At 45.1% G+C, this 7,935-nt stretch overlaps 1 pseudogene; it reads right to left on the bottom strand.

The window, feature by feature from the left end:
• Positions 1-6,600: 6,600 nt before the first annotated feature.
• The window catches only part of LOC123124620 (uncharacterized), a 3,493-nt pseudogene continuing 2,158 nt past the window's right edge, over positions 6,601-7,935 (bottom strand).

Here is a 7,935-nt window from a genome sequence, read left to right as displayed (position 1 = left end):
GAAGGCTTCGGCTGATACCACGATGCCGGGATACCCATAACTACTCCCGCGTAGATGGCTAGTGCGTATAGACCAAATGGCCAGACTCAGATCAAATACCAAGATCTCGTTAAGCGTGTTAAGTATCCGCGAACGCCGACCAGGGCCAGGCCCACCTCTCACCTAGGCGGTCTCAACCTGCCCTGTCGCTCCGCCACAAAGATCCACTTGCGGGTACTCCTACGAGCCGACCCGACTTTAGTCATCACATGTGTCATGTATGTAGTATATAAGTATATACCCATGATCACCGCCCAGGTGATCACGGCCCGATAGTATAGCACAGCAGACGGACAAGAATGTAGGGCCACTGATGGAAATCTAGCATCCTATACTAAGCATGTAGGATTGCAGGTAAAGGTAACAACAGTAGTAGCAAGGATAGGCTATGCATCAGGATAGGATATCGGAAAACAGTAACATGCTACACTACTCTAATGCAAGCAGTATAGAGAAGAATAGGCGATATCTGGTGATCAAGGGGGGGGCTTGCCTGGTTGCTCTGGCAAGTAGGAGGGGTCGTCAACTCCGTAGTCGAACTGGACAGCAGCAATGTCGGTCTCGTAGTCTACCGGAGAGAAGAGGGGGAAGAAACAGTAAATACAATGCAAACATAAGCATGACGATGCGTGACATGACAATGAGCGGTGCTAGGTGTGCCCTAATGCGACAGTTGGTGGTACCGGCGAAGGGGGGGAACATCCGGGGGGTATTCCCGATGTTTCTCGTTTTCGGACAGACGGACCGGAGGGGGAAAGTTGCTAGTTCGATAGGTTAGGGAGGTGTGGTGGACGAACGGACTGCGTTTTCGGATTCGTCTCGTCATTCTGAGCAACTTTCATATAGAAAACATTTTCATCCGAGTTACGGTTTAAAAGATATGAATTTTCAAAGTTTATTTGAATTTCTGGAATTATTTAAATTAAGCAAAAATGAATTATGACGTCAGCATGAGGCAAAGCTGACGTCAGCAGGTCAACAGGTCGGCTGACCAGTCAAACCAGACAGGTGGGTCCAGTGGGACCCACATGTCAGCCTCTGTTAGTCTAATACTAATTTAAACTAAACTAACAGTCTAATTAGAGGGGTGGGCCCCATATGTCAGTGAGTGATTAGTTAATCTAATTATTTTTATTTATAAACCAATTGTTAGACTAATTAACAGAAGGGGGGCCCGCATGTCTGTGGCTGGGGGCCGCCCAGTCAGCACGTTGACCGCGGTCAACAAGTCAAGTGGGGCCCTGGGGCCCGTGTTTAGTGGCTGTGAGATGGGGCCCGAAGGGCCACGTCGGCGGGCGGCGCCGGAGACACGCCGGCGACCATCTCCGCGGCGGAGCATCGCCGGACTTCGCCGGAAAAACGCTACGGGGCACGGGGAGAGGTGCGGCTAGGCGCGTTCGATCGAGCGTCCGACGCCGCATCGATCTACGTCAGTCCCGTGGGCTAACTCGACCGGAGTGGCGCACTACATCGACGGCGGTGTCGACCGTGGCGGACGCCGGTGTTCTGGTGTCATCGCGAACAACGACAGAGGCTGCGACATGCCCAAAAGAGGGGTCCGACGGGGTCCTAGAGGTGCCCGGAGCACGACTACGAGCTCGGTTGAGCACTTTATCGTCGGTAGCGACGGCGACGAGCACCGCGGCGGAGTAAAGCTTGGGTGAAAAATGGAAGTGGCGGCTACGGGCATCTACGAGCAGCGCTGAGAGAGGGGAAAGGAGAGACTGCTCACCGGGGAGGCACACGGAGGCCACGGTGGTGGCTTAGGAGCCGCAGGGCGTCGGCAATCGGCGGAGGAGCGCCGGCGACCGTAGGCGCGGAAGAGCTCGATTCCGGGGCTGTGGTGGCGCCGAGCTCGAACCCTTGGTCAGAGATGGAGTAGAGGAAGCAGGCGGAGCTGTTGGACTCCTCGGCGAGGCGCGGGGAGCATGGTGGCCGCGTTAATGGCGAACGGCGGCGATGATGGTGTTCGGGCGAGATGGAAAAGCGAGGGAGAGGAGCAGGCGGGGGAGAAAGATCTCGAGGGTTGTCGACGAGGCCTAGGGGACTCGTCCTTATCCCCTCGGCGATGTGGCGGCGTGGGGCGGCGAGCAGGTCAGGCGGGGGCGGCGAGGGGCGTGCGCCCTCGGTCGGTTGAACAGAAGAGGAGGGGGAAGACGACAAGGGGAGGGGGGAGGTGCTGGGCCGCTGGACCGATTCGGCCGGCTAAGGCCCAGGGGTAGGCGGTGGATCTCTCTCTCTCTCCTCTTCTTTTACATTTTTTTAACTTTTCTGTTTTCTTTTATTTTAGTTTTAGTAAATTACCAAAGTGGCACCTAAATAGATTTTACAAATTATGCCACTGCCACAATAGTTTAATACTTATAACAATTTAGTTTTGAGAATGTTTATTATTTTTAAAGCATTTAAATAATTGTATTTGCTACTGTTTTATTTATTTTAGAGTATTTAAACATTTTATAAAAGTGTGGTTTCTCCACCATAATTACCTATGCAATATTTGGTTCACTCCGAACATTTTAGTTTTAATATTTGAAAACTTTTATTGTTTGCTTTTATTTAAATTTGAATTTGTTTCAGTTCTGAACTATCGAGAGTTTATCAACAGTAACCGCGGTGACATGGCATCATTAGCGGGGGATCACTGTAGCTTAATTATCCGGGCGTCACACTTCAAATCCTGGATCCGCCACTGCCCGACGGAATCGCTCCGCCGGAGAGGAAAAGTGCTCCTGCCCAGGTTCCGCCTCGAGACGACGGCGTTTCTTCCCAAAAGTTTTCCTCTTTTTTAGGTCAAAAGGCCTCATATAGCAGAAGGAGGGCACCAGAGGGCTGTTGTGGGTCCTGCAAGGCATCAGGGCGCGCCCTATTGCCTTGTGGATAGCAGGTGGCCCCTCTCTAGTGGTTCTTCATTCCAGTATTTTTGGTATATTCAATAAATAATCTCCGTGAAATTTTAGGTTATTTGGAGATTCGTAGAGTAGCTATCTCTGTTGTAGCTCTTTTAGGTCTAGAATTCCAGCTGTCAGAATTTTCCCTCTCCATATGGATCTTGCAAATTAAGAGAGAAACGACATTAGAATTGCATCATAAAGTGAAATAATGACCAAAAGCATTATAAATAACAATAAAAAAACATGATGCAAAATGGACGTATCAAGGTGGTGGAGGAGTGACCCTTCAGGGGCATGTTGGTGACTTTTCCGCAACAGCTTGCCACTTCTTCGGCCCCATAACTGGCCCCAAGATCAAGTCGATGATGAGCATGTGGCTGGGCCTTGGATTGAAGAAATCAAGTCGATGATGAGCATGCTCCACGAGAGCAAGGTGACATGGGTAAGCGGGTTTGCGACTTATTTTGCGCATAAATTACCTAAGGTTGGGGTAGGGGAAGAAGTATGTAAGATTTGACCGATGGTGCCACCAGACTTTATTTTTTAGATGTGGTCTCTAATGAGATCCTGGATGCTGTTCAGGTTTTGTTTGGTTGAATAAAGCGGCAAAATTAATCCTCAAAAAAAAGCATCACCCCTTCCCCCATTTACTCACTCACCTCTAGTGCTAAGACAAACTCAGCCTTTCTCAGCACCAGCGATGACGACGACTCAGATATGTGGAAGCGGCAGCGACTTCAATCTCTGGCAGCAGAACTTGCTTCTCCCCTTCGTCTCATCCTCCTTGTCTCCGCCATAGGTGGTTCATCGGCTCCAAAGGGGGCAAGCAACACCCCCCTCCTATGTTAGGTCGTTGGGTATGGTGTAGGGTCGATTTCATCATTGCTTACCCAATATCGGTGTCGCCATTAGGTCATTATATGGACGAACGGATGAAGCTGGTTGTTCGGCAGCAACACTCCTGGTTGTGATTCAGGCTTTGGCCATGTTGATCCACAAGAGAGTTGTCCATTGGAGTGATAAGTTTGTCATCCGTTATGATCCCCTGTTAATCTAAGATAGGGAGAGGATGGCGAATATGAACTACATCCACAACAACAACGACATAGAAGTTGTGAACGTGCTTCAAATGGGAAGATCACCTTTTGCCGAGCTTGTGGAGACGTTTACAAATAGGGGCTACTAGAAGATACCATCCACACCTTTGTGGAAGTGCAAGTTGCCATGTTCCTTCATTATGTAGATCATAATAAGAGGTTCGGAGTTATTCACAACATACCCAGGAGATCCGTCGAGGTCATTATAGGTATTTCAAGCAAGTCTTGTATGCTATTGGGGAGCTCGGAGGAGAGGTGATCAAGGCACTAACTGGGTAAACTCCTAACAAGATTTACACGAGTCCAGGATGGTATTCGTATTTTCAAGGTGAGAATTACTTGCAGTTCATGCCATAACATGCTTGTAATATTCTCATAGAGTCGTAATAGTGTGTTTTGATGCCATCACATGATTATAGAGTCGTACAGGGTGATACTATCGCCACGGTAATGGAATCATTTCCGCCAAATGTGACATTCAGAAGGGATTTATTTGGACCCAGACTACAATCATGGAACATCCTGCTCCAGTGGTTATCCACAGTGCAATTGTCACATGGGTCCGATTTATTCCGATGGAACCTACATGGGAATGGACAATTCTCAGTGGAGTCTATGTATAGAGCGTTAATCCAGTCTGATGTGCCAGTTGATAATAACAAGAAGATCTGGAAGATGAAGATACCGCTTAAGAATAAAATCTTCGCATGGTATCTTCGTCGTGGAGTCATTCTTACTAAAGATAACCTTATTAAGAGGAATTGGCATGGAAGTCCGTAATGTGTCTTTTGTCACCACGATGAGACAATAAAACATTTATTCTTCCAATGCAAATTGGCTCGTTCTATATGGTCGGTCATCCAAATAGCTTCTGACTTGTATCCTCCTTGTAGTGTTGCTAATGTATTTGGCAACTGGCTACATGGGATTGATCACATGTTTAGAACCCTTCTCAGGGTGGGAGCGCTTGCCGTTATTTGGTCGCTTTGGCTATGTAGAAATGATAAGGTTTTTAACGATAAAAGTACTTCTCTTATGCAGGTTATCTACAGATGTACCGGGACTCTTCGTTTATGGTCCTCTCTACAACGTGTGGAAAATCAAGACCTTTTTATGGAGGTGTGTACACGATTGGAGGCTACGGCGAGGGATACTTTTACCCAACATGGGTGGCAACATGATCTTAGGATTGGCCCACCTCCGCTTTAGGCGTTATACGGATACTACATGTTTTCCTTGTATTTCGCCTTTTTATTATTTTTCATTTGAATGAGAGGATATTGTTTGGCTGTGTGCATCTTAGCTATGCAGAGGCCGGGTGTAATGCTTAAATCTTTTAAGTAATAAAGCGCCCCTTTTTGGAAAAAATCACATGATTGCATTTCGCGCAATACATTGTACTTATGTAAACGTTAGAGTATTGAGGTTACAGTTTGCAACATACAGTGATAGAAAGCACTGCACAAACTAGGATGTGCTTGTTGTTGACTTTGATCTGAAGTTCACATATGCGTTAGCTGGCTGGAAAGGACTAGCCCATGATGCTAACATTCTTACCTAGGAGATGCCCAATGGTAAGTTCTACCTAGGAGATGCCGGATAGGCATGTCAGCCTTGTGTTCTTCCACCCTTGAGGAAAACCAGGTACCATTTGAATGAGTTCTCTTATAGGAACTATCCTACGACTGCACCGGAATTGTTCAATCTCATACACTTTAGCCTTAGAGTTAGGTTGACAGGGCATTTGAAGCTCTGAATAATAGATTTAAGATCCTGGTTCAGAAATCACTCCACCCTTTCCCCACCAAGTTAGGCTTGTTCTTGCATGTTCCATTCTCCATATCTGGATCCTGGAATGGGGTTGTGATGAATTTATGCCGGACGAGGAAGATGTGACGACTGATGATGTTTCCTCCACGCCATCCCTCCTTCCACCCCTACAACCTGAGACCACACCCTGGTAGGGATCCGGTTCGTACCAATAACTCTAGCCATGGTGTGTAGGCATTTGATAATGAAGCTTAAAAGAGCAAAAGGTTAGAGTGGGCTAAGGCAGTGTGGGCAAATATATGTAAAACAAGGATCTAAAGAAAAAGAATATGAGGATGGACTTCCCCCCTAATTCGACATTGATGATGTTTCTTCTATTGAGCCATATGACTATTATTTTGTACTGCAACTTGTTAGTTACTAGGAAGAACTGTCATTTTTTTACTAGCTAAGACTGAAACAATGTTTAATTTGTACTGCTTATGTAGGGTGAATGTGTGGTAAGGTCACCACTGGTGAGAAGGGGTGACCAGAACATAGGCTGCGCACAACCAAACATCATGTTCTGCACGTTGACAACCATTTACCTACACAAGTGGTTTACAATTCGAACATTGTGTGTATCCAATTGTCCACAGAAGATGGGCTTAATGCGATAAATAACCAAATCAGATGTTCAAGATGTTTGTGTACACCGGTACTATACTATTCAAATTCAAGATGTTCAACGATCGATCAGTGGTAGGACCAGCAAATTACCGAGGCAAGGCAGAACAAGGTGAAAGTAGAAATGCGACGAATATTACTGAATACGGCCAAAATGATGGATCATCCAAAGAAACACAATTTTAACAGTATGCTTCGCTGAATATCACCAAATCCAAATGACACTTGGAAATATAGCATCAAACATAGATAAATAGTCTCATCCAAGGCAAAGGTAATCTGAGCTTCCAGATGGCAGTGCAGTAGGTAAGTAGTGACCCATAAATGAAGAGTTGACTTCAAACGAAGATGCGCCCAATTCCTGACAAGTCACCACACGGCCTAAATCATAGAAATGACAGAAATATCAGCTACCAAATTTGCACTGAAACAACCAATATAATTCACAAGCAAACAGGCTGAGCAAGTAGTAAAAGATCAAACCGTCTCGTAACCAGAATATCAAGCTCATGTGCATGCTATTTACTGTTTTAAAATTCTGAAAGATTTTCTCTTTACTGTATTATGAGCTGTCAAAAAGATTGCACCGATTCAGACAAACTGACAATCACTGTATTATGAAAAGAAAACTGAATAAGATAGTATAACTCCCCAAACAACATCATCAATTGGTCCCATGCAGCGAGGATTACAAGGTACTCCCTCCGTTCCTAAATATTTGTCTTTTTAGTGATTTCAAATGGACTACCACATACGGATGTATATAGACATATTTTAGAGTGTACATTCACTCATTTTGCTCCGTATGTAGTCACTTGTTGAAATATCTAGAAAGACAAATATTTAGGAACGGAGGGAGTATTACTTAACTGATCAGAGTGAATGACACATATATAATCATATATGCATGTTCTGATATCCTTTCTAGATTTCTTTGATCTTCTAAATGACTAAACCAGAAAATACAGTCAAGATTGTATCCTTATCAATTGTAAAGATGAGATAATGTAAAGGTGACATCGGACGTGACAGCTAGGAACTTCACGTGAATAGTTAGGACCGTCTCTCAACCCAGTACCACAAGACAAATGTCTCAAGAGAGAATTTTTTTTTAAATTATGCTGATTTCCCAGGTATAAAATTCATAAACAGAAGTTAAAAGATCCAGTCTCAAACTTGCAACAGGCCTACAAAAGTAGCTCACTGAAACCTCCAGCATATAAAACAACCTGCATTTTGGAAATCTGAAGGCAACCTAAAAGCTGTTTTATAACAAATCAAAATGAGCAAGCCAACCAGAGTGAGCACACGTTAAAACGCAATGTACAAAACTGCCGTGTCAAAAGAAACATTACAATCCATAAGCAACCTAGTTAACGAGATAAAAATTCTGTTATCACTAGTGCCAAAATTACCTACCACGTAGTGTGTACCAAACTAATATGGCGATAGCCTTTTTAAATAACTTT

This window comes from Triticum aestivum, chromosome 5D (assembly GCF_018294505.1).
Source record: "Triticum aestivum cultivar Chinese Spring chromosome 5D, IWGSC CS RefSeq v2.1, whole genome shotgun sequence".
In the NCBI taxonomy this organism is placed as follows: Eukaryota; Viridiplantae; Streptophyta; class Magnoliopsida; order Poales; family Poaceae; genus Triticum; species Triticum aestivum.
This window is presented reverse-complemented; position numbering and strand designations above follow the sequence as displayed.